The sequence below is a fragment of the Macaca mulatta genome, chromosome 11 (genome assembly GCF_049350105.2).
Source record: "Macaca mulatta isolate MMU2019108-1 chromosome 11, T2T-MMU8v2.0, whole genome shotgun sequence".
Classification (NCBI taxonomy): domain Eukaryota; kingdom Metazoa; phylum Chordata; class Mammalia; order Primates; family Cercopithecidae; genus Macaca; species Macaca mulatta.
This window is the reverse complement of record NC_133416.1, coordinates 123922123-123945178: the sequence shown is the minus strand read 5'-3', so window position 1 is coordinate 123945178 and position 23056 is coordinate 123922123. Positions and strand designations below refer to the sequence as shown.

General features: G+C 45.9%; 1 protein-coding gene and 1 long non-coding RNA gene across 6 annotated transcripts in view; one reads left to right on the top strand and one right to left on the bottom strand.

Annotated features, from left to right (window-relative positions):
- SPRING1 (SREBF pathway regulator in golgi 1) overlaps window positions 1–23056 on the top strand; it is a 160617-nt gene that overhangs the window by 60290 nt on the left and 77271 nt on the right. The window lies entirely within an intron of this gene.
- Window positions 1361–18288, bottom strand: LOC144333119 (uncharacterized). 2 transcript variants are annotated; one of them, XR_013401506.1, is made up of 4 exons: window positions 18155–18288; window positions 12720–12789; window positions 4053–4159; window positions 1361–1493 (listed from the first exon to the last, which is right to left on the bottom strand). It is a non-coding gene; the product is annotated as an uncharacterized LOC144333119 (long non-coding RNA). The 2 variants fall into 2 exon arrangements; XR_013401505.1 differs by lacking the exon at window positions 18155–18288 and adding an exon at window positions 16056–16187.

Below are 23056 nucleotides of genomic sequence, written 5' to 3'. Positions count from 1 at the left end.
TAGCTGGGTGTGGTGGCACGTGCCTGTAATCCCAGCTACTCGGGAGGCTGAGGCAGAAGAATTGCTTGAACCAGGGAGGCAGAGGCTGCAGTGAGCTGAGATTGCGCCACTGCACTCCAGCCTGGGCACAGAGTGAGACTCCGTCTCAAAAATAAATAAATAAATAAATAAATAAATAAATAAATAAATAAATGACATACATGCAAATTAACATGCATTGCAAAGTTATCACATCAAAGGTATTGCCTAGCTAAGCAATTTTACTTTTTCAAATAAAGTATTGCGCCATCACAAATTCCACCATTCTAACTCACAGGCTACTGTGATCTCTCCATGCAAAGCTGCCTTTTAGGAAAAGATAACACAGAAAGTGTAGAGCATGAATTGTATCATATACTGTTAAGATCTGCAGAGTTTGCAGTCTAGAAGCTATTAAATTATGTCCATTGATTTTTTTTTTTTTTTTTGAGACGGGATCTCCCTCTGCCACACAGGCTGGAGTACAGTGGCACAATCATGGCTCACGGCAGCCTCAAACTCCCAGACTCAAGCAATCTTCCCAGCTCAGGCTCCCAAGTAGCTGAAATTACAGGTGTACGCCACCATGCCTGGCTAATTTTTAAATTTTTTTTTGGAGAGACGGGGTCTCACTATGTTGTCCAGGCTGGTCTTGAACTCCTGGACTCAAATGATCCTCCTGCCTTGGCCTCCCAAAGTGCTGAGATTACAGGCATGAGCCACTGAATCCTGCTTGTCCATTTATTTTTTTAAAAACACTTTATTGAGGTATGGCTGGCATATAAAAAATGTATATATTTAACGTATACAACTTGATGAGTTTGGAAATAAGTATATACCTGTGAAACCACCACCACAGTCAGTGCTATAAACATATCTGTCACCTCCAAAAGTTTCCTCCAGCCCTCTGTAATATCATTATTATTTGGTGTAAGAACACTAAACATAAGATCTGCCCTCTTACAAATGTTTGAGTATACAATATAATATTATAAACTGTGGGCACCACGCTGTTCAGTAGGTCTCTAGGACTTATTCATCTTGCATAACTGAAACTCTGTACCTTTGGACCATCATCTCCCCATTCTCCTTCCTCCCTCTAGCTCCTGGCAACCATTATCAAAATAAGTTTGACTATTTTAGGTTCCTCGTATAGGGGAGATCACGTAGTACTTGGCCTTCTGTGCCTGGCTCATTTCATTTAGCATTATGTCCTCTGTGTTCGTACGTCTTGTTGCAAATGGCAGGATTTCCCCCCTTTTCAAGGCAGAATAACAATCCATTGTATGTCTATACATTATCTTTACCCGCCCATCCATGGATGGACACTTACGTTGCTTCTACGTCGTGGCCATTGTGAATAATACTGCAGTATACATGGGAGTGCAGATATCTCTTCAGTGTCCTGATTTCAATTCCTTTGGATGTATACCCAGAAGTGGAATATCACTTCACACCTGTTAGAATGGCTGTTACTAAAATAAATAAATAAATAAATAAGAATTGATGAGGATGTGGAGAAAAGGGAACTCTTGTACACTGTTGGTGGAAATATAAATTGCTGTGGCCACTACGGAAAACACTATGGAGGTTCCTCCAAACATTAAAACTAGAACTACCATATGATGTTAATTGCTTTGTTTAATAAGGCTGGGAAGACAATCCAATGGGGGAAAATAAGTGTTTTCAACAAATGGTACTGGGACAACTGGATAGCCACATGTAAAGAATGAATTTGGACTCCTACCTCAGACCATATACAGAAACAAATAAAATACCTAAATGTAAGAACTAAAACTGTAAAAATTAAAAAAAAACACTTAGAAGAAAACAGGAGGCTGGCGGCGGTGGCTCATGTCTGTAATCCCAGTGCTTTGGGAGGCTGCGGCAGGAGGATCACTTGAGGCTAGGAGTTTGAGACTAGCCTGGGCAACATAGCTGACCCTGTCTCTACAGAAAAACAAAGTTTTAAAATTAGTAGGCAAGGTGGTGTGTGTCTGTAGTTCCAGCTACTTGGGAGGTTGAGGCAGGAGGATCACTTGAGCCCAGGAACTTGAGGCTGCAGTGACCTATGAACCAGGCTGTCTCTAAAAAAATAAAGTAACAAAAGACAACATAGGAGTAAATCTTCATGACCTTGAATTAGCCAATGAATTCTTAGATACAACACCACAAACACAAGTCACATAATAAAACATACATTGGATGACTTAAAAATAAAAAACCCTTGTGTTGCAAATGACACCATCAAGAAAGTGAAAGATAACTCATAGAATGGGAGAAAATGTTTGTGAATCAGCTGGGTGTGGTGCCTCATGCCTGTAATCCCAGCACTTTGAGAGGCCAAGGCAGGTGGATTGCCTGAGCTCAGGAGTTCAAGACCAGCCTGGGCAACATAGTGAAACCTCATCTCTACAAAAAATACAAAAGAATTAGCTGGGTGTGGTGGCGCACACCTGTAGTCCCAGCTCCTTGAGAGGCAGAGATGGGAGGACCACTTCAGCCCAGGAGTTGAGGTTGCAGTGAGCCGAGCCAAGACTGTGCCACTGCACTTCCAGCCTGGGTGACAGAGTGAGACCCTGTCTCAGAAAATAAAATAAAATAAAATAAAATAAAATAAAATAAAAAAGAAAGAAAATCGTGAGTCATATATCTGATCCAGGAATTGTATCCAGAATATATAAAGAACGTTTACAACTCAATAATTGAAAGACAACCCAATTACAAAATTAGTAAAATATTTGAATAGACATGTCTCCAAAGAAGATCTACAAAAGGCAATAAGCACATGAAGATATGTTCATCATTAGCCATTAGGGAAATGCAAATGAAATCCACAGTAAGACCACTTCACACACAATGGGATGTCTATAGTAGAAAAGATAGACTAGAACAAGTGTTGGAGAGGATGTGGAGAAACTGAACCCTTCAACATTGCTGGTGAGCATGTAAAATAGTGTATCCCCTTTGGTAAACAATCTGGCATTTCTTTAGAAAGTTAAAGTAAGAAGAAGGGGAATTAAGAGAGGTTGGTTAATGAGTACAAAGATATACTTAGAAGAAATAAGATCTGGCGTTCAATAGAGTAGTAGGGTGACTATAGTCAACATCAATCAATTGCACATTTCAAAATAGTGAGAAGAGAATAATTCAAGGTTCCTAGTATAAAGAAAAGATAAATAGACTGGGTGCAGTGGTTCATGCCTGTAATCCCAGCACTTTGGGAGGCCAAGGCGGGCAGATCACTTCAGCTCAGGAGTTTGAGACCAGCCTGGCTAACATGGTGAAACCCCCATCTCTACTAAAAATACAAAAATGAGTCAGGTCTGATGGTGGATACCTGTAATCCCAGCTACTCGGAAAGCTGAGGCACAAGAATTGCTTGAATTCGGGAGGGGAAGGTTGCAGTGAACCGAGATTGCACCACTGCACTCTAGCCTGGGTGACAGAGTAAGACTCTGTCTTGAAAATAATAATAATAAAAAAATAAGATAATTATTTAAGGTGATGGACATCACAGTTACCTTGATTTGATTATATGGTTCTATCAGATTATCACAAGTACCCCCAAAATATGTACATCTAATATGTATCAATGAAAGAAAGAGAAAAAGCAAGCAAGCAAGCAAGAAAGAAAGAAAGAAAGTTAAGCCAGTGAATGGATAAACAAAACATGGCATATCCATACAATAAAATAATAGCTGGCAATAAAAAAAGTAGCAATAGCAAAGACATGGAATCAACCCAGGTGCCCTCAATGGTGGACTGAATACAGAAAATGCGGTACATACGCACCATGGAACACTACACAGCCATAAAAGGAAAAAAATCATGTCTTTTACAGCAACATGGATACAGCTAGAAACCATTCTTCTAAGCAAACTAACAGAAACAGAAAATCAAATACTGCATGTTCTCACTTGTAAGTGGGAGCTAAGCTTTGTGTACACATAGTCATAAAAATGGGAATGACAGACACTGGGGAATACAAGAGGAGTGAGGATGGGAAAGGAATAAGGTTGAAAAAAACCTACCTGTTGGATACTATGCTCACTACTGGCGGTGAGGGATCCATTCATACTTCAAACCTCAGTATCATGTCATATACCTTTGTAACAAACCTGCACATGTACCCCTGATTCTAAAATAAAAGTCAAAAAGAGAAAAAAAAATAAAGAAAATGAAGAAAGCATATGGTACTGATTCATGCTATAACATGGATGAGCCCTGAAAATATTATGCTAAGTGAAAGAAGCCATTGCCAAAGACCACATATTGCATGACTATTTACATGAAATACACAGACTAGGCAAAGGCACAGAGGCAGAAAATGGTTACCAGGGGTTGGAAGAAAGGGGAACTTGGGACTAACTGCTATTAGTATGGGGTTTCTGGGTTTTTTTTTTTTTTTTTTTTTTTGGAGGGGAGGGTTGGAGGGGTTCTTTTAGTGGAGAAAATAACTGCTCTAAAATTAGATAGTGGTGATGGTTGCACAACCCTGTGAATATACCAAAAACCCTTGAATAGCATGCATTGCATGGTATATGAATGATATCTCAAAATGCTGTTTAAAGAGAAAGATCACACGGTTCTCATGCTTTAGTGATCTTTGCCACATACAGAGACAGTATCTGTCGGCGTCATCCTTGAACACAAAGGACAGTGATGTAAGTGCTAATAACTATGACCTATTAAATGCATAAGCAATTAGTAGTCACAGTCAGTTCAGATTTCCAATATTGGATTACTATATCTTTATTGTATCATTTACTACTGTAATATGACATTCCACATCCACAGCCAGCACTATAAACAGTCACGTTAATTTTAGATCTGTGAGGGCAGGGGAATTTTAAGAGTGCCAGAGCCTCTTCCCATAATCTGCCTAGTTCCGACAAAGGGAAGTGCTGGCTACTGTCCCTCTAAGCTGAAGTCAAATGTGAACCCAAAGGACTTTGGCATGCAGCCACCTGTCCATCCTGTTTGCTACCAGTTCAGGGTTTTGTGTGTGTGTCATTAAGTTTTCTCTCTGGCTGTCAGTCAGGCCCCTTCTGTTTTTTTCTTTTCTTTTCTTTTTTTTTTTTTTTTTTTTGAGATGGGGTCATGCTCTGTTGTCCAACTGGTCTGAAACTCCTGACCTCAGATGATCCGCCCGCCTCAGGCTCCCAAAATGTTGGGATTACAGGCATGAGCCACCACGCCCGGCCAAAATTCCGTCAAGTTTTTTTTTCTTTTGAGTCAGGTCTCGCTCTGTTGCCTAGGCTGGAATGCAGTGGTGTAATTATGACTCACTGCAGCCTCGAACTGGTGGCCTCAAGCGATCCTTCTGTCTCAGCCTTCTGAAAAGCTGGGACTATAGGCATGAACCTTTTTTTGTGGGGAGGGCGGTGGATGGGGTCTTGCTCTGTTGCCCAGGCTGGAGTGCAGTGGCACGATCTTGGCTCACTGCAACCTCTGCCTCTCGGGTTCCAGCAATTCTCCTGCCTCAGCCTCCCGAGTAGCTGGGATTACAGGTGCATGCTGCCGCGTCCAGCTAATTTTTGTATTTTTAGTAGAGACGGGGTTTCACCATGTTGACCAGGCTGGTCTTGAACTCCTGACCTCAAGTGATCTGCCCACCTCAGCTTTCCAAAGTGCTAGGATTACAGGCGTGAGCCACTGCGTCCAGCCCTCAGGCCTCTTATTCACAATCTTTACCCTGCAACCCCATCCCTCCCAGGGTGGTGCTGGAAGTCCAGCCATGAGGATGATTTGAAAAATCCCCACTGCCTTGACTGAGTGAAATCGAAGGAGGGCAGTTAGTTGGCAAGAACCAATTTCCACCTCTGGCAACAGCCTCCTTTGCTTTCTCTTAATGGTCTCCTGTTATCCTCTCTCAAAGTTGACACATGTGCCATCCATGGAGAGTACAAGTGGTGGCTTGGAATGTCCTATGTACAAAGGTGCCTCTCCATCACTTGCCAGCGTCGGTCCTGAGAGCATGAAGGCCAAGGTCAATGTCATCCCCTTTTCCCCAGAGCACCTTGCCCGGGGCTTCAGGCTCAGCCCGTTTCCCCAGGTTCACGTATTCATTTTGTTCCCCCGCTTATCTTCTGAACTCTGAGGTCAGCTCTCCTTCCTATTGCTTTTTGCTGGCTTCGTTGTTTCACACCGGACGGTCACTTAGCTTCCTGCCTGGATAGGAAAAGACCTTCTAATGAAAGTCCCCTCCACTCCAGGGGCCCTGGAGCAGGACTGGCCTCTACAGGCAGATATTGTCTGATTTCCGGGAGCTCTAAAGAGCTTGACCTGCGTATAATTACAAAATGACCTACCAGACAAGGAAATGTTTGTTTACGCTAAATCTCTGCCGCCACCCTCCTCCCCTGGCCTGACTCTCCCATCAGGGAGAAAGGTTGAGTACCACCAATTCTCCCACGTCCATTGTGAGCCTTTCCTCCTGGTTTCCGTCTTGCCCCCTCCCCTCCAGCCTACAGGAGAGGCAGGGAGTTAGAAGTAGATGGAGTGTGGGCCGGGGGCAGTGGCTCATGCCTGTAATCCCAAAGCCTTGGGAGGCTGAGGCAGGAGGACTGCTTGAAACCAAGGAGTTTGGGATCAGCCTGGGAAACATAGCAAGACCTCATCTCTAGAAAAAAAAATTAAAAATTTGCTGGGTGCAGTGGTGTGTGCCTGTAGTCCCAGCTACTTGGGAGGCTGAGGCAGGAGGATCGTGTAATCCAAGGAGGTCAAGGCTGCAGTGAACTATGATGGTACCACTGCACTCTACCCTGGGCAACAGAATAAGACCCTGTCTCTAAAAACACACACAAAAATAATAGATGGAAGGAGTGTTCTTGTGGGATGATCGTGAAGTCTGATCATTTTTGCTTAGTCATGCTTGCAGCAAATGTTTATTGAGCATATAATAAGAGCCAAGTGCTGTGTAGACTCAGTGTTGCACAGCGAATAAGTCTGACATGGTCCCCGCCTTCATCCAGCTAGTGGTTTAGGGGGAAAATGTCAAGTTACAACCATGGTACCTGCCTAGGCAGAAGAGTTCAAGGCACAATGAAAGCATCTTACTTAGGGAAGACGTGACCTAGCAGTGCTGGTGGGTTAGGGGGAGGTCAGAAAAGGTCTGAGGGACTTTTGCCCTGTAGGGGGGGGCGGGGACAGGGGCTTTTTCTCATTAAAAAAAATTACATTTTGCAACTTTGTTGGTATAAATCCAGGTTGGACTCATCATAATACAGTCATTATTATAGTCACTGTCTCCTTCTTCTGATTTTAAAAGAAATTAAGCCTTTTTTGGGGGCCCCCTAAATGTATCATAGACCCTAGACACTATGCGGCTGTGCCTCTGGGAAAGGTCGCCCCAAGGAAAAGACAATGGAATTGATATCTGAAGAACAAACAAGAGTTACTTCAGTGAACGGGGGGTGGGGTCGTTGGGGTGTGGGCACCAGAAACAGCATATACAAAGGCCCTGTGGTGGAGGAAGCGAACAACTGGCGAGCTTCAGATGCAGCTCAGGGAGCATGCATGGGTAAGGTGAGGGCACAGAGAAAGCCAGGCCATATGCAGCCTTTCCCCAGAGCAGTGGGAAGTCACTGATACATTTCAAGGCAGGAGGTTGAATGACTTTGGAAGGCATCAATAGGAAAAGCTGGCCAGAAAACCAGAATGCCCCCCAATTCTCCCTACTAAATCTAATCAACAGAATGAGAACCCATCTGGAACAGAACAGGCATTGATTTTACCCAGGTTAAGAAGAAGTTGAGGTGTACGGGCCTGCTGGTCTGTGGTTACTAGAGAAGATAAGACAATATTTTTCCCCAAACTTTGTTATGCCTCCTTTCCTAGGTAGGGCCCTTGGGAAATAGATTCTGAGGCAGAGATTTGGGTGCAGGTGTTGGGAGTGTGTTCTTGGAAACAACACCCATAAGGACGTAAGGGCAATATTGGGCAGATACAACGGCGATCTCAGGTGATCCCAGAGCTCCCTAGAACGAGTGAGGTCGGAGGCGGGACTCAACTCCAGAGGTGGGGCCTGGACACTGGACCACATTGAGGACTAGCTAAAACAGGGACGGGGCAGGAGCACCTCTCCATAAGACATGCCCACCTGTGAACAATGACAGTTTACCATCGCCATGGCAACACTGGGAGTTACTGCTCCTTTCCACGGCAAAGACCCGACGACTCAAATGTTAGCACCCTTTCCTTGAAATTTCTGCATAAACTGCCCCTTAATCTACATGTAATTAAAAGTAGGTATAAATATTTTTGTTTGGTTTTTTGGAGGCTGCAGTGAGCTGAGGTCATGCCATTGCACTCCAGCCTGGGTGACAAAGTGAGACTCTGTCTCAAAAAAAAAAAAAAAAAAAAACTACAGGCATTTGTTGTGCTATGTGTTGGGTATTCAGCAAGTTTGAAACAGGCATGCAGGCATGGCCGTGGGCTCCTGGTCCTCACAGCCTGGCAGGAAAGGCAGGCCCTCGGACACCGAAGGGAGGGGAAGTAAAGTTACTGGAGATGAGAACAAGGGACCCAACTGTCATGTAAGACAGGATGTGGCATACGTTACAGTAAGAGCACAAGTTCACTAAAAAAGCTTCTGCACAGCAAAAGCAATAATCAAGGGAGTGAACAGACAAGCTGCAGAATGGGAGAAAATATTTGTAAACTATATATCTGACAAAGGACTAATATCCAGAATCTACAAAGAACTCGAACAACTCAACAACAACAAAAGGCAAATAACCTCATTAAAAGGTGGACAAAGGACATGAACAGACATCTTGTTAAAGGAGACACACAAATAACCAAGAAACATGTGAAAAATGCTCAACATTGCTAATCATCAGAGAAATGCAAACTGAAACCACAGTGAGATACCATCTCACTCCAGTCAGGATGACTATCATTAAATAGGCAAAAATTCCCAGATGTTGGCGAGGCTGTGGAGAAAAGGGAACACTTCTGCACTACTGGTGGAAGGTAAATTAGTACAACCTCTATGGAAAACAGTAGGGAGATTTCTCAAAGAACTAAAAATAGTCCTACTATTCGATCCAGCAACCCCACAACTGGTGTATATACCCGAAGGAAAAGAAATCATTATATCAAAAAGATACCTGCACCCATATTGCAGCACTATTCACAATAGCAAAGATAAAGAGGCTAAGTATCCAAAACAGATGAATGGATAAAGAAAATATTACGTGCGCGCGTGCACGTGCGCACACACACACACACTACTCAGCCATGTGAAAGAATGAAATCGTGTCCTTTGCAGCAACGTGAATGGAACTAGAGGCAGTTATCTTTAAGTGAAATAACTCAGACACAGAAAGTCAAATACTGCATGTTCTCACTTATAAGTGGGAGCTAAATAATACGAACACATGCACATAGAGAGTGAAATAATAGACGCTGAAGGGTGGGGAGGGGGAGAGAGAGGGATAAGTTACTTAATGGGTACAATGTACACTGTTCAGGTCATGGCTACGCTAAACCCCAGACTTCACCAGTATGCAATATATCCATATAAAAAAACTGCAACTGTACTCCCTAAATCAATCTATCTATCTATCTATCTATCTATCTATCTATCTATCTATCTATCTATCTATCTATCTATCTATCTATTTTATCTATCATCTCAGTCTATTTATCTTTCATCTATCAATCATCTATCTTATCATCTATCAATCTATCATCTATCTTATCTATCATCTTTCAATCTATCATCTATCCATCTTATCTATCAATCTATCTTCTATCAATCTATCATCTATCTTATCTATCAATCTATCATCTATCTTATCTATCATCTATTATCTATCTATCTATCTACCTACCTACCTACCTACCTACCTACCTACCTATCTATCCACCCATCCAATCTCTCTCTTTCTCTTTCTCCCTCTCTAAAGCACAAGCTTGGCTGGGCGCAGTGGCTCATGCCTGTAATCCCAGCACTTTGGGAGGCGAGGCAGGCAAATCATTTGAGGTCAGGAGTTCAACGAGACCAGCCTGGCCAACATGGGGAAACCCTGTCTCTACTAAAAATACAAAAAAAAAAAAATGAGCCGGGCGTGGTTGGTGGCATGCATCAGTAATCCCAGCTACTCAGGAGGCTGAGGCACGAGAATCGCTTGAACCCAGGAGGCAGAGGTTGCAGTGAGCCGAGATCATGCCACTGCACTCCAGCCTGGGTGACAGAGTGAGACCCTCAATCCCCCCGCCAAAAAAAAAAGCTCACGCTCAGTAAGTTGGGAACACACACGGGGAGACGCGTGGTCTGGGATGTGGGATTGGGGCTAGAAACCCCCAGCCTGCATCCTCTGAGTTAAGCCTGGAGAGACGGCACTATTGAGAGATGAAGGGATGAGGAGGAGCGCATGGGCAGAGGGAACCACAGCAGCAAAAGCAGCGACAAGCCACTGCACCTGGGAGGATGGCTATAACCAGGGAAACAAAGGGAAAATAACAAGTGTTGACGATGATGTGGAGAAATTGGAATCCTCATGCATTGCTGGTGTGAACAAAAATACAGTGCAGCCATTGTGGAAAAAAATACAGTGCAGCATTGTGCCATTTTTGGCAGTTCCTCAAAAAGTTAAACATAAAATTATCATGTGATATAGCATATCCACCCCTAGATATGTACCCAAAATAACTGAAAACAGAGATATTTAAAGAGATACTTGAACACAAATGTTCATAGCAGCACTACTCACAATAGCCAAAAGGTGAAAACAGCCTGAATGTCCATTGATGGAGGAATGGAGAAACAAATTGTGGGCTATTCATACAATGGAATATTATATGGCTATAAAAAAGAACAAAGTACTGACCCATGCTACAACATGGATGAACCTTGAAAACATTATATTAAGTGAAAGAAGTCAGGCATAAAAGGTGACCTACTGTATGACAGCATTAGAGGAAATGTCTAGAATAGGCAAATTCGTAGAGACAAAAAGTAGATTTGTGGTTGCCAGGGCCTGGGTACAGGGGGAGTAAGTGGAGAAACTGCTTAATAGGTTGAGAGATTTTACTTTGGAGTCATTGAAATGTTTTGGAACTATGTAGAAGTGGTGTTTGAACAACATTGTGAATATACTAAAACCCACTGAATTCTACCCTTTAATATGATTAATTTTTTATTATGTGAATTTCACCTAAATACACACACACACACACACATAATTTTTCTCTTTTTCCTTTTTTCTTTTTTTTTTTGAGACAGAGTCTCACTCCGTCACCTGGGTTGGAGTGCAGTGGTGCAATCTCAACTTACTGTGACTTCTGCCTCCCGGGTTCAAGCAATTCTCCTGCCTCAGCTTTCTGAGTAGCTGGGATTACAGGCATGCACCATTATGCCTGGCTAATTTTTGTATTTTTAGTAGAGACAGGGTTTTGCCATGTTGACCAGGCTGGTCCTGAGCTTCAGCCCGCCTTGGCCTCCCAAAGTGCTGGGATTAGAGACGTGAGCCACTGCACCTGGCCCCATCTAAATAATTTTTTTTTAAAGCACAGGGAAATGCAGTCTGTAGGGGAAGAACTGATGTTAGAGTAGGGAGCTAGGCAGACATGAGCAGGGCAGAAAAGGGGCCCCACCCCCACCCACAGGAATGTCAGGTGACCATCAGGTGATGGTCAGGTGGTTGTTAAACTGTCTTTCTAAAATACTAATTGGACCAGGCGCAGTGGCTCACACTTGTAATCTCAGCACTTTGGGAGGTGGAGGCAGGTGGATCACTTGAGGTCAGGAGTTCGAGACCAGCCTGGCCAACATGGTGAAACCTCATCTCCACTAAAAATACAAAAATCAGTGGGGCATGGTGGCGGGCACCTGTAATCCCAGCTACTCAGGAGGCTGAGGCAGGAGAATCGCTGGAACCTGGGAGGCAGAGGTTGCAGTGGGCCGAGGTAATGCACCACTGCACTCTAGCCTGGGTGACAGTGAGACTCCTTGCCTCAATAAATAAATAAATAAATAAAATAAAAATTGGTCACAGCTGGTGATGGAAAGGCAGGCTCCCAATAGATAGAAAACACCTGAGGCTGGTGATAACCGCTTCTGGATAAGATCTCAGCAGCTGGGCGAGTGGGCTCAAGCATGTGCACTAAGAGGCCGAATGGCCGGGGTTTAACTGATCTGTGACCTTCCTCTAGCATCGCTAGACTGGGAAGGGAAGAACGCCTCAAATGAGCATGCGCACAACTTCAGTAAACACACCGTGCGTGCGGCCGCTCCTAAGTGCACAGGTCCCCGCTCATGCGGACAGCCCACCCCAAGGAAGAGCTGGGAAGAAGAAATGCATTCCCCGGAACCATGACAATGTATAAAACCCCAGGTCAAGGGTTGGACAGCACACTTGGGTCTCTCAAGTCACCCACTTGGTCCTCTTCCAAGTGTACTTCCTTTTGTTCCTGCTCTCAAATGTTTTAATAAACTTTTACTCCTGCTCTAAAACGTGCCTTGGACTTTCACTCTGCCTTATGCCCTTGGCCGAATTCTTTCCTCCGAGGAGGTAAGAATCAAGTTGCTGCAGGCCTGTATGGATTTGCTGCTGCTCACACTGATGGTAGATGGATTTTTGAGATTGACTTTGGTATGAGGTGAGTGAGAAGTAGGGCATAACCTTGAAAATGAGGGTCGCGGCTATTTGAAGATTTCTTAAGTGCAGTGTTAAAGACTTTCAACTTACTTGGTAGCCAAGGGGATCCCTTTGCTTTCTCCGTACTCAGTGGCCTAGAGCAAGGGTTGACACACTTTTCCTAGAAAGGAGCAGATAGTAAATATTTCCAGCTTTTCAGGACACACGATCTCTGTTGGAAGTACAGCCAGCCCTCTCTATCCTCAGGTTCCGAATCCAAGGATTCAACCAATTGCAGATATTATATATCAAAAACAACAATAAAAATAATAACAATTAAAATAATACAAATAAAATAACAACACTGTATAACAACTGTTTACCCTGCATTTACATTGTATTGGGAATTATAAGTAATCTAGAGATGATTTAAAGTATGCAGGGGAATGTGCATAGCTTATATGCAAGTACTACACCATTTTATATCAGGGACTTGAGCATCTGTGGATTTTAGTCATCTGGGAGGTCCGGGAACCAATACCCCACAGATACCGAGGGACAACCGTGCTCAACCCTGCCACTAAGGCACAAAATGAGCCATAGACAATCTGGAAACAGGTAGGCATGGCCATTGGCCAATACAACTGTATTCATAGACACTTTACTTTTGATTTCATATTATTATTACTATTTAGAGACAAGATTGTCTTGCTCTTGATAAAATAAAAACTTCAGCTGGACTAAATTTAAAGGAGTTTAATTGAGCAATGAACAATTCAGAAACTGGGCAGCCTCTGGTGCCAAGGTACGCTCAGAGACCCCAGTGCAGCCACGTGGTGAATGATTTATGGACAGAAAAAGGAAAGCGAGGTACAGAAAATGGATGTGAGGTACAGAAACAGCCAGATTGGTTACAGCTTGGCGTCTGCCTTATTCGAACACAGTTCAAACAGTTGGCTACATTTATTGGCTAAAACTTGGTGATTGGCACAAGCATAGGCTATGGTCAGTTTTCACCTTCACTTTTTTGTTGTTGTTGAGACAACAACAGAGTCTCACTCTGTCGCCCAGGCTGGAGTGCAATGGCGTGATCTTGGCTCACTGCAACCTCCACTTCTCGGGTTCAAGTGGCTCTCCTGCCTTAGCCTCCTGAGTAGAGTAGCTGGGATTACAGGTGCCCACCACCACTCCCGGCTAATTTTTGTATTTTTAGTAGAGATGGGGTTTCACCATGTTGGCCAGGCTGGTCTCGAATTCCTAACCTCAAGTGATCCGCCTACCTTGGCCTCCCAAAGTGTTGGGATTACAGGTGTGAGCCACTGTGCCCAGCCTCCTCCACTTGTTATAGTCCATGATGTACAGAGAAATCTTTAGGTTGAACTTAAAATATGTAAGGGGGGAGCTTTAGGCTAAACTTTATTTAACACTCTGTCACCCAGACTGGAGTGCAGTGGTGCAATCATAGCTCAATGCAGCCTCAAATTCCTGAGCTCAAGACATCTTCTCGCCTCAGCCTCCCGAGTACCTGGGACTATAGGCACGTGTCACTGCATCTGGCTAATTTTTTAATTTTTTGAGAGACAAGGTCTCACTGTTGCCCAGGCTGGTCTCGAATCCCTGGGCTCAAGCGATCCTCCCACCTCGGCTTCCTGGGATTACAGGTGTGGGCCACCAAGCCTGGCCCACGTAATTTTTATGTGTCATCAAATATTATTCTTTTTTGACTCCCCTCCCACTCCAACTATTGATTGATTGATTGACTGATTGATTGATTGATTGAGACACAGTCTTGCTCTGTCTCCCGGGCCGGAGTGCAGTGGCATGGTCTCGGCTCACTGCAGACTCCACCTCCCAGGTTCAGCCGATTCTTGTGCCTCAGCCTCTCTAGTAGCTGGGATTACAGGCACCCACCACCATGCCCAGCTAATGTTTGTATTTTTAGAAGAGACAGGGGTTTGCCACATCGGCCAGGCTGGCCTCAAACTCCTGACCTCAGGTGATCCTCCTGCCTCGGCCTCCCAAAGTGCTGGGATGACAGGTGTAAGCCACCACACCGGGCCCCCTCCCACCATTTTAAAATGTAAAAACCATTCTTAGCTTGCAGGCAGTGGGCCTGCAGGCAACAGTTTGACAACTCCTGGCCTAGAGGGATACAGGAAACGCGAAAGTTGAAATTTGGGGTGTTAAAGTTGTCAGCTGTTTCCTGGCTGACTACAGACACTTCCCTTCTACCTTCAGCTTACTTGTCAGTAAAATGGGAATAATTCTAAAAACAAAGGCCTGGAGATGGGAGCTCAGTGGGATTGGGAGGCGCAAGTTCTGTTGGAATAGTCATGAATCACATCTCAGAATATCAAGTATCATGGATGCATTTCACCATTAGCACCATCCCTCAGACCAGAGCGTGCACGAGTCTAAAGACGAATGTGTCCAGCCAGGCATGGTGTAATCCCAGCGTTTTGGGAGGCCAAGATGGGTGGATCACTTGAGGCCAGGAGTTCAAGACTGGCCTGGTCAACATAGTGAAATCCCATCTCTACTAAAAATACAAAAATTAGCTGGGCGTGGAGACACTTGCCTGTAATCCCAACTATTCAGGAGGCTGAGGCAGGAGAATCGCTTGAACCCGGGAGGTGGAGGTTACAATGAGCCAAGATTGCGCCACTGAACTCTAGCCTGGGTGACAGACAGAGTGAGACTCTCCCACAAAAACAAAAAACAAAAAAACAAAAAAACCAGATGTGTCTGATAGGGAACCTGGTGACATCCTGAAAAACTCAGGAGGGAGAAATGGAGTCACGGTTGGTTCGGGATCTTTGGGAATGTTTTTCCAGTGTGAAACTCACTTGAAAGTAAAATCAAAACCAAACTATTTTCTCTCTTATCTTTCCTTATGGAGGAATCGGCGATGCCCATTCGGGCCCTTGATCCCCCACCTCTGCGTCTCCCTGTGTCGTGTGCGCACGTGTGCGTGTGTGTGTGGGTGTGTTGCGCGTGTGTGTGTATGCGCGCACGTGTGTGTGGTGCGTGTGTATGCGTGTGTGCGCGCGTGTGTGCGTGTGTGTATGCGTGTGTGTGCGCGTGTGTGTGTATGCGTGTGTGTGCGCGCACGTGTGTGGGTGCGTGTGTATGCGTGTGTGCGCGCGCGCGTGTGTGCGCGTGTGTGCGTGTGTGTGCGTATTAGTGGCCCCTGTGGATCGCTGCCTGGCCGTGTGTTCTCACAGCACTTTGTATTCCACAGGCCCGGTTTCCCCTGCCACAGCTGCCTGGAAGACCCTTATAATGCTTGCACTTGAAAAGACATCCTTTTCCCTCCAACCCCCACACAAACGCAAATGATAATTACACAGCCAGGAATGCTCCAAGGGAACATTTGGTTTGGGTTTGCAACTTGAAGACCCACAAATTCCACGAAGAAACTAATAAAATAACAACCTCGAATCTCACCATTGACTCAGACCTCTTTCCTCTGCAAGCCTGTGGGTCCCCGACCCGCGCTCACGGCTCCGATTGTCATCAGCGGCTGTTGAATTTGAGGGGGCACCGAAGGCCATTTTAGGGAGCCACAGCTCCCAGAGCACATTCAGGAAGTCATTTATCCTTCCGAAATCTCTGCAAACAGGCGCATCATGCTCTTTGTGCTGGTTTTTTCCCCCTCCTGGCATGGTGCGGCTTGGGCCTGGATCCTGCATTTTATAATTTGTTGTTCTGTTTAGCCTTTGCTCCCACCCCACCCTTGTTCTTGTTTTGTTTGATTTCCTTCCTCTCCTAGGCTGGAATTATTCCGGTAATCATGAGGGAAACAAGGTGCACCGTTTCAATCCATCACCCCGTGGTTGCCCGTCCCACCAAAGGCAGTAGATCTTGTGACAGCCGGGACAGAGAGGAGCTGGCTGATCCTTCCTGTGTCTTTTCTGAGTTCTGTAAGAACCCTGGCTCTGAGTGGCATTTTCATTTTTGTCCCTTCAATCCTGGGATGTATTTGCTTCTGACAAAGTTGATTAGCCTTGTTGAGAAGACGTTTGTGAGTGGATCCGCTAGACATAAACTCCTCCAGGGTCCAAACCATATCTTGTATTTATTTCTCCCATCGCCCCACGGTGCCTGAAATAAGATAGCATTCTAAGGTCATGTACCGGCTGAATGGACAAATCCAGTTATTTCACAGGTTATGCTGTTCACCCCTGACCCTCATTGTCTGTTTCTTGGGCCTTTATCATAATTTCATATTTTGCCTTCCCATTCATTCTATGGTCTTCTCAGATGGTTCTGTCCATAACTTCCACATTCTGGCTTGTCAGTTTGACGGGGCTTCTAACATTTGCAGCAGGGAGGCCTGATAGGCTGATTTTTCTGGGCTGTGTGAGGTTGAGGTGGCATCGCATTTCTTCATGCTCATATTCTTCAGTGTCATTCACAAGATCTGGCTCTGAGTAGGAACTCAATGTGTGTTGGGTAAATGAATGAATGAAAAAGGAGAAACCTTTTTTTTTTTTTTTGAGACAGAATCTCCCGCTGTCACCTAGGCTGCAGTGCAGGGTCAAGATCTTGGCTCACTGCAACCTCCACCTCCTGGGCTCAAGCAATTCTCCTGCCTCAGCCTCCTGAGTAGCTGGGACTACAGGTGTGCACCATCACACCTGGCTAATTTTCGTATTTTTAGTAGAGATGGGGTTTCATCATCTTGGTTAGGCTGGTCTCGAACTCCTGACCTCAAGTGATCAGCCTGCCTCAGCCTCCCAAAGTGCTGGGATTAGAGGCATGAGCCACCACACCCAGGCAAAAGTTCTTTAACCCTGCCTGCCTCTAGCTCTCTAATCCCAGCCAAGATGAATTCTTCTTACTTCAAGCAAAATTGTCATGGTTCAGCATTTACCTACATTTACTGCAAAATCCTCCCCAAAAGAGAGGTCCAGAAGGGTCCCAAAGTAAAATGAGTTTGGGAAATGCTGTATATTCTGGCCAAGTGCAGAAAAAAAAAAAAAAAAAACAGCCAAAAAAAAAAAAAAGCTGTATATTCTTTCCATATTCAGAGAGTCACTGCACACTTTGGCATTTACAGTCTCTGAGACATTCCACATTTAGAGACCTACTTCATTTTCTTTCATCCTGAATTTCCAAAACTCATTTGACCATGGAATATTTGCTTCTCAGAACATCTTCCAGAACTAGTTTTCCAAGATTTGAGAGCTTAATATATATGCCTTGTATCCTCTTGTATCCTTATTTATAACATATAACAACAATGCAGCATGCCTCGGTAGAATTATCTTAGCCGGCAGGGTTGAATATATATTTAGGTCATCTCTAAGAATGAATGCTCGATCCATAAAAACACGCATTAGCAATGCAGACATGCACAGAAGTGGACATATTAAAACGACACAGATGTACGCATCAATGCATTCTCACAGATCCCTGCAATGCAACAGCCACCAGTAGATCTGTCCATGTGCTCATTCATTCATTCAACAAACACCATTCTGGGCACTGGGGATAGAGCAGCGAGCAAAGCAGACATAGTACCTGAGCAGAAAGGGGCTTACCTTTTCCATGTGGATGCAAAGAAGTAAACTGGCTGGGTGTGGTGGCTCATGCCTGTAATCCAAGCACTTTGGGAGGCCGAGGCAGGTGGATCACTTGAGGTCAGGAGTTCAAGACCATCCTGGCTAACACAGTGAAACCCTGTCTCTACTAAAAATACAAAAAATTAGCCGGGCGTGCTGGAGGGCACCTGTAGTCCCAGCTACTCAGGAGGCTGAGGCAGGAGAATGGTGTGAACCTGGGAGGCAAAGCTTGCGGTGAGCCGAGATCACGCCAATGCACTCCAGCCTGGGCGACAGAGCGAGACTTCATCTCAAAAAAGAAAACAAACAAACAAAAGAAATTGGCCAGGCGTGATGACGTACGCATTTGTAGTCCCAGCCACTTGGGAGGCTGAGGTGGGAGAATCACTTGAACATGGGAGGTGAAGGTTGCAGTAAGAAAAGATTGCATCACTGCACTCCAGCCTTGGTGACAGAGCAAGAGTCCATCTCGATAAATAAATAAGTAAATAAACCGATAGAATTTGGAATCCCAACATATATTAGGAGAAGTGGGTCGACTCTCAGTGTCCTCATTCTTAAAGGAGACTGTTAGGATCTATAAAGGTCCCTTCCTGCTTACAAATAGATTGCTCTATGAAATAAAATTCTTTCTGTGGGTGCAGGGGCTTGCCATAGATATGCTTATTTTATAGAAACAATGTGTTCTGGGCCTAATCTGTATACATTTAAAAAATTTAAATATACAGCACTCCTATTATCTAATAAATGTAGCTATTCTTCTCTTGGGTGTGGAAATTTCATTTCTAACTGATCTTTAATTCAGAGGGAGACAGAACAGTTCAGCTTTAAAGCCTCTCCTCCACTGTAGGTAATTACTGACTTTTAAATCAAAGCTCAAATGTGCAAGGGTAGCAGAGCAGGGAGAGGTGTGGTGGGGGGTGATCTATCAGCATCACTGGGTGCTAGGAACCTCTTTCAACAAACTTCTCCTCAAACCTATTTTGTGTGGGAGTGGAAAACATGGGGACTGGCCAGGTGAATGTTGAAAAACCTCCCAGGTGATTCAATTAACATCCCCTTTTGTGGTTAAGAACTTAAAACCCAGAGAGGGAAGAAATCATTGAATCGCTCAGGATGGTCTCTGTGCAATGCAGAGAGAGACATACATTGCCCACAGGTGTCCACTTTGCAAACAGGATTTTGTTCCTATTGAATTTTCTTAAAGCAGGGCACCTGTGAGCGAGCCGGGGCCTTGCAGACACAGCTGCCTAGGTACCAAAGACGCAGTGCCTGCCGTCTCCTGCCTGGACAGGCCTGGGAGCTTCCTGACATCTGCCCTCAGCCTGCACGCCCATCTGAATAGCCTTGGCGGAGGAGGGGGAGGAGGAAGGACGGACAGCTCGTCTGCGTGGAAGGCAGCAAGCCTCGCAGATGTTCTCAGCAGCAGATGGCAGACTCCAGCAGAGCCCTCCACAGCCCTCCTGGCCCCCGCAAGGCAAGGAGAAAGGAGAGGGCGGGGGAGGCTGGCCCGGCTCCTCTGAGCTGGGCCTCCAGCAGCACGCCCTGCCTGTGCCCACATCGCAGGCACATCTGCTCTCTCCCTCCCAAGTATTGATCCCGGGCCCAGAGTCTAGAGGCATCTCGGAGTGCTCAGGCTGGCTGTGGGCTTCCCAGCGCTCCTGAACGATTGCTGCCCGGGGGCTGTGCTGCTGCGGAACAGCCAGGGAGCAGGAGACTTGAGTTCCACGTGGCCACCAAGTAGGGGAGGGAGCAACTGTTCACAGGCCTCTGGGCCCTTCAGATCATGGAGAGGAAAAAAGAGGCCCAGAAACAAAACCTGGGTGACCTGGGCACAGCAGAGGTCCTATCCTTACTGTCAATGAAGGGTGCCATTTCCAGGCAGGTGAAACAATGGCTGGGTCGGGGGTGAGTGAGGGGGTGGAGGGAACCCGAGGTGGTAGAGAGAAGAAGGACAGGTAGAGGGGATGGCAGGCAACACCCACCCCGCTCCTGTGCTCACAGCGCAGCACCCCTTACCCCTCAGCCTCTCTCTCTTAGGGAGCTCTGCTGCACCCAGAATCCGCCTGAACCCAGCTCTTCAGGAAGCCGCCGCTGGCGAGCTGGGGTCCGCGCTGAAGAGGGAGAGCTGGTGGGATGTTGGTCCTGGCTCTGACTCAGTGGCCTCTGTACCCCGGAGGGTCCCTTTCTCCTCTCGGAGCCTTAGTTGTCCCAGCTGGGAGAAACAGAGACGCCACCACCTCCTGAGTATTCATTAGGTCTCTCTTCCTCTTAGGCTGAACTTTGAAGAAGCCAGGAAGAAGCCGCAGGGTGTCCTGTAAGAGGCAGAAACAGAATCGGGAATTCACCGCTCCCGGGTTCTTTCCCAGCCTTAGTGCCGGGAGACTGGGAAACGTGGGAAACTGTCAACACTGAACTGAAAGTGAAGGTGGGGGATGGGGGTGCTCAGCGTCCTAAGTGATTGGGGAAATGATAGCGGCAATGATAAAAGCCGGCCCCTGCAGTGCTGGTGCTGGTCAGCCTGCTCTGAGCACTTAGCACGCGCTAGTTCATGCACCGATCCTCACGACCACCCTGGAACATAACCTCTGCCATCATTCCTGGTCCAGACACCGCGAAACTGACTTTCAGCCAGGTTCACTTGTCCACACAGCTGCTCTTCCTCCGGCTACTCCAGGGCCAGGATGAGACCCCAGGCAACCCGGATTCAAATTCCATACTCCTAACTACTATACTATGCTGCAAAAGAAGACAACAAAAAACCAGACGGACAACAAATGATAGGTTTGATCTTATCAAGCTCTGGTGAGGCTGTGGTGTGGCATCTGCATCTAATTACCTCTGGGAAGGACCAGAGGGCTAGGATTGGGCTAGAGATCAGAGGCACTTTCATCTTATCTGTGTTCGTTTTGTGATGTAGAAAATAGTCATGCATTACTTGGGTTAATAACTCATTGAGAGAGAGAGAGAAGCGGTCAGAAAAAGAGAACCAGGATGGGTGCCCTGGCGCATACCTGTAATCCCAAGGAGGTCAAAGCGGGAGGATTGCTTGAGGCCAGGAGTTTGAGACCAGCCAGGACCACAGAGCAAGACCTCATTTCCACAAAAAATAAAAAAAAATTTAGCCAGGCATGGTGATGCATGCCTGTCGTCGCCTCTACTCAGGAGGCTGAGGACGGAGGATCACTTGAGCCCAGGAGTTTGCGGCTGCAGTGAGCTATGATCATGCCACTGCACTCAAGCCTGGGTGACACAGCGAGACCCTGTCCCTAAAAAAATAATAATAAAAGTAAATTAAAATGTTAAAACATAAAAAGAGAACCAAAGAGAAATGGAGAGGGTTCTCAGAATCTAAAACTCTGACAATTCCCTTTGGACGTGACCTCTTGGTTGCAGAAACTCTGAGGGCCTCATCTTGGGGAAGTTCATTTTTTTTTTTTTTTTTTTTTTTTTGAGATAGAGTCTCGCTCTGTCACCCAGGCTGGAGTGAAATGGCGCAATCTTGGCTTACTGCAACCTCCACCTCCCGGGTTCAAGCAATTCTCTGCCTCAGCCTCCCAAGTAGCTGGGATTACAGGAGCCCGCCACCAGGCCTGGCTAATTTTTTTATTTTTAGTAGAGACAAGGTCTCACCATCTTGGCCAGGCTGGTCTTGAACCCCTGACCTTGTGATCCACCTGCCTCGGCCTCCCAAAGTGCTGGGATTACAGACATGAGCCACCATGCCTGGCTTCATTCTTTTAGTCAGCTCACACATGTTTCCTGAGGATCCCTCCGTTCCAGGTTCTGTGCTGGGCTCTTTGTTCTCTCCAAGTGAAAGGGTGTCTCCACTTTTGTCCCCAGTCTGGGTGCGTTTGTGGCAATAAGGTCACGGCAACAGGGAGGAGCCGGTTCACCCCCGGCTCCGATTTGCAATGGGCTGTTCCCCCAGGGCAGCTGCTGCAACAACATTTACTTTGTACAGCGGCCAAGAGAGAGAGTGAGAGAGAAAGAGAGAGAGTGTGTGTGAGCCTACCCCATTCCAAAATGTTTCTGACAAAATCTGGCACTCCTGGTTCTAATCAAAATACTGAACTTTGGAACAAATTAACATTCCACAGCCCTCGCAGGGAAGGAGAATTCAGCTGAGGCGACTTCAGTTCACAACCACAACAAAAATAGCTTCTCCCGGGGAAGACACATTCTGCTAACAAGGTCACTTTTGTTTTGCTTCCCCTGCCATCTGGTTGAGCGGCACCAGGGGCTGGCTTTGGTACCAGCTTATTCCGCGGAGAGTGGATGGGAGCCGGGTGGCGCTGCAGAAGGCTTCTCAGCTTCCTGGCAAGGGGCGCCAGCACAAAGTTACCTTCAGACATCCCCAGAAAGCACGCGGGCAGATGGAGCCCCGGTTTCACCCAGCCCGACTCTCATGCGCTCCTCGCCTGCAGAAGGTGAGACACCAGCAGAAAGCAACAAGCAGGTGGGCGTCAGAGGAGAGCAAGAACGCGACAGAATGGGAAAGCTATCTTCGTCTTGCAAAACATTCCAGAACTCCACCTAACTCACTCCAAAGAGCTGGGAGTCTGAGTTCCAGAAGGACGACAAAGAAGCATGATTTTGCTTCTTGTTTTTATTTTTCTTCTTCTTCTTTAAATTCCCCTCCTTTCTTTCTACCTTCAAGGTTCAGCTTCTTTCAATCATTGATCCTGTGACCTCGGGGACATTCAATCACCTACCTTGGCCTCAGTGTTCTCATCTGTAGAATGGGAATCACTTGCGCAGACCTTATGCTGTGACGGGGAAGGTGATAAGAGCAAATGTGATTGTCTAGGGACCCCGGTTGAGGTTCTTGAGAGATAACATAGTGGAATTCCGTGCTTTGTAGCCTATGAGGGCTTTCAG